The sequence below is a fragment of the Triticum aestivum genome, unplaced genomic scaffold (genome assembly GCF_018294505.1).
Source record: "Triticum aestivum cultivar Chinese Spring unplaced genomic scaffold, IWGSC CS RefSeq v2.1 scaffold56191, whole genome shotgun sequence".
Classification (NCBI taxonomy): Eukaryota; Viridiplantae; Streptophyta; class Magnoliopsida; order Poales; family Poaceae; genus Triticum; species Triticum aestivum.
In genome coordinates this window covers 20,904-25,126 of record NW_025226290.1, presented here as the reverse complement: position 1 = coordinate 25,126, position 4,223 = coordinate 20,904, and the positions used below count along the sequence as shown (strand labels likewise).

At 45.0% G+C, this 4,223-nt stretch overlaps 1 protein-coding gene across 1 annotated transcript in view; it reads left to right on the top strand.

Moving 5' to 3' along the window:
* The window catches only part of LOC123172551 (chaperone protein ClpB1-like), an 8,769-nt gene that overhangs the window by 3,120 nt on the left and 1,426 nt on the right, over window positions 1-4,223 (top strand). The window lies entirely within an intron of this gene.

The window sequence follows — 4,223 nt, the reverse complement described above, 5'->3', positions numbered from 1 at the left end:
TGTCAGTTTCAACACTAAGATGTAAGGATTATTACAAATTAGAATCCAGACGCACAACTTTTACACACTAAATTCTTTTCAACAAAATAATGACTCGTCGAGCACAAACCATAGTACTCAGATAAGATCAGCGGCCCGGGAACAAACATAAATATTGATTCCTCTTCTTCACACCCTTGTCCTCACCGTGGAAGTTACCGGTGGAACCGACAATACTCGGTGATGAGAACATCGACCTGCAGGATCCAATAGGGCCCCTCGTCTTCCCTTCCCATTGGTGGTGACTCTTAACACACCGTCTACACTTCTGGAATTTCCTTATACGCCGGGTGGCAGGCTCTTCGCTGAGAGCTAAAACACATGCGCTCGGCAAACTAATAGACGCCGAGAGTACCTCTCGGCAACAGGGGCATCTCGGCAAACACATGATATTTCCGAGAGTCATACTCCGCAACATGTGACTCGGCAAAGGCACTATTTACCGGCAGCCAAACAACTGTCACACGGCAACGTGTTGCCATGTGGCTCATCCGGGGCGAATAACGGCGTGGTGACGGTAGCAATGCTTGGCCAAGAGCAGCTCTCGGCAAAGCTCCAGCTCTCAGCAAAAACTTTAGTCCCACCTTGCCTAGAGATAAGCAACATGACCAGTTTAAATAGTTGGATAGTCTAGACACAATAAGCTTTGATCTTCATTACACTCATGTTAAGAAGATGTACCATTGATTTAAATCTTCACCTGTTCCGGGCAGAGAAGATTCACGGTACCATTGATTTAAATCTTCACCTGTTCCGGGCAGAGAAGATTCACGGTACCATTGATTCAAGTATTATTATTTTTGAGTTTTTCGTCCATGTCATCACATGGCCCTTGTTACCGTTTAAATCCTTGGAAAATCGTACGATGCCGGAATTCCTCGAGAGCTGGCACGGTGTCAGCACATGGCCCCTGTAGGGTGTGCTAAAAGTTTGGGCGCGTTTCGGATAAGCCTCCCCTGGGTCCGCTTGTAAACCACACCATTTCCGAGGTAGTCTCTGGGTATTGAGAAGGAACACGTCCGATTTGTGAAGGAAGTGCGGGTCTTGTGGCACCGTTGGCCTCAAAAATTCTTGTGCTCTCAAAGGAGGCCATCGCATAACACATGCCAGCCCCCGCATTTTTCGCACCCGCATGCAACATTTGAGACATCTATTACTCTGCTAGGGTTTCAGCGTCGGGAATTGCAGATCTGCAAAGCAGCACACGGAATCACGCCCGGAAGCGGAATGGCTATGTGATGTCCTTGCAACATGCGCAGACCTTGTGCAGATGAGGGAGGGGCAGGCCCTGCCACCAGGGGTGAAAGTACCTTGGTGGCATGCTTAATGCAACTGTTTAAATCCTCGAAAAATCGTATGATGATGAAATTCCTCGAGAGCTGGCACTGTGTCATTACATGGCCCCTGTAGGGTGTGGTAAAAGTTTGTACATGTTTTTAATAAGCCTCCCCTGAGGCCGCTTGTAAGCCGCACCATCTCCGAGCTAGTATCTGGGTATCGAGAGGGAACGTGTCCAGTTTATGGAGGAAGTGTGGGTCCTGTTGCTTTGTTGGCCTCGAAACTTCTCATGCTCTCAAAGGAGGCCATCACATGATACGTGATAGGCCCCTACATTTTTGGACCAGCGTGCAATATTGGAGAAATTTATTGCTCTGCTAGGGGTTCGTCGTTGGAAATTGCAGATCTGCAAGGCGGCATATGATATCAAGCTCGGAAGCGGCATGGAAACTCCTATGTGATGCAGGGTTAGATGAAAGAGGCACAAATGATGCTAGCTACTTATTTTGCCGAGAGTAGCACTCGGTACACATGTCTTTTCCAATTTTGGATCTCGGTAAAAATGAAAACCTAGATCTAGTTGACGACCCTTTCAGAGAGTTCTCTCGATAAAAGTTAAACCATAGATCTAGGTGTTACAATCTTTTCCGGGTGCCCCATCGTCAGTCTCTCGGGAAAGGTCCAGGGGACACTTAAGTGAAATCCCCGCGCTCCTTTTCATTTCTCATTTGTGCCTCTCCTCCTCTACACCCCGCTGCCTCCCGCCGGCTGGCTCTCCGCTGCCGCCACCTCAACCCGTGGGCATCCCCCCGCCACCAGCCGGCGCCGCCCCACCCCACGGGCACCCCCCCATCGGCCGGCGAACCACCCCGCGGGCCCGCCCACCCCACCGGCGCCGCCCCCACTCCCCATTTCGTGAGCTTTCCCCTCCCCACTACAATATGGATGGATGAATCGATGCATAGATGGATGGATGTTCTGGGTGGATGTATGTATGGATAAATAGATGCATAGATGTGGATGGACGAATAGATTAGATAAATTTTGATGATTTTGTATGGATGGATGCTATGCATGGATGTATGTATGGAGTTATGTAGTAGTTTCTATCTAGTACTTTTTGTAGTAGTTTTTATGTATTAGTTTTTGTAGTAGTTGTTATGTAGTGTTTTTATGTGTTAGTTTTTGTAGTAGTCTTTATGTAGTAGTTTTTATGCAATAGTTTTTATCTTGAGCGAGTGTCGACCATATTTTAAAGATGAGAGATGTTTTCAGAGGAATGGTATCGACTACTGTCATAGGGGGTTGCGCTTCCTCTGCTCCTCCGGTATGATCTTTGTAAAGTAGGAGGAGCAGAAGAAGATCGATCATCACCAACAGTCGATGAGAGTTTTTCTTGGAGGAAAACAAATCGACTTTTAATTTGAAGATGGCGGTCAATCTGGGTGAGTTCGTCCTGTGATATACATTTGTCAGACACGATGGACTCGCCCAGCTTGACAATCACCGAAAGTCAAAATTCCCGTGCGAGAGTGTCCACCATATATACCACCACCAGACAGAGTGTTCGACATATTTGATAGATGAGAGATGTTACTGACTGTTGCCCTAGGGCCACTAGTGCAGAACCGGCCTTTAGTGCCGGTTCGTAACGGGCTTTAGTGCCGGTTCGCCAACCGGCACTAAAGAGTGGGGACTAAAGGTCCCCTCCCTTTAGTACCGGTTCGTCACGAACCGGCGCTAAAGTGCCACCACGTGGCACGAGCCAGGCCCGTTTGCGTGGAGGGCATTAGTACCGGTTGGTAACATCAACCGGTACTAAATGTTTGGGTGTTTTTTTAGTTTTTCTTTAATTTTGTGTTTTCAATTTAATTTAGTGATTGTTTTACATTATAATGAGTTGTTAAATCATTAGGTGAAAGTACCGCGGATTAGTTTCGACTGGATGCATTATTGGATATCTCTACTAGCTAGCTAGCTAGAGTATATGCCATATCCATATTATACTTGATCAACTATAATATATACGGATATGGCATATACTTGATCACTTAGGTAGGATCCATCCAGCTGAAACTAATCTACGGTTTCTTTCACTAATTGATATAATAATTAACTAGCTATCTAATCACCACCAGCACTACTAGCTGAAAGAAGAAACATTCACTTGTATCAGAAGCAAAAATATTATCGATCGAGTTCAACATGATTGTCATGATATTATAAGCGTTCATATATAACACCACAAAAGCAAATCACTTAAGTTCAGAACGAAGAACACGGACATGAAAGGACAAGTACTAATTAGGAGCAGCATGAAGAACTAGCTAAATCACTCCTGCTAGCTACTCTCTCTGGTAAAATAGCATAAAACATGTATAGCTCTCCTGATTGATCATACTGGAGCATGCCGATGAACCTGTCTCCTAATCATGGGCTGCGCTTCTCATTGCTGCCCCCTAGTACTTCTCTGCGATCATTAACAATTTTCCTTCAATCTTTCACTATTAAGCATTCATCGCTTCTAGAAATCCTGAATGCATTCATGTGCAATGCAGGATATCTTGGCCGTAAGCTAACAATTGACATCTGACCTTTAGTCTCGATCCCCTGAGGCACAACTGTCATCGGGAGTCCCTGTTGAAGAACATTGTATAGTACTTAATTAATATACTTAGCAATGAAAGTTTAGCAAAAAAATTATGTATGCAAAATATGCACTGAGGACAAATAGTAAATATCTTACCATCATTCCTAAATAGATGTGACCGTAGTTCAATACCATCACTATTGGTCGCACGTTTTGAGTACTAACATTTCTAAGTGCAGGAAGAAAATTTGTCTTGACAGTATGAAGATCCTCAAGCCATGAAACATAATGACTTATCTTCTCGCAGTTTAGTTCA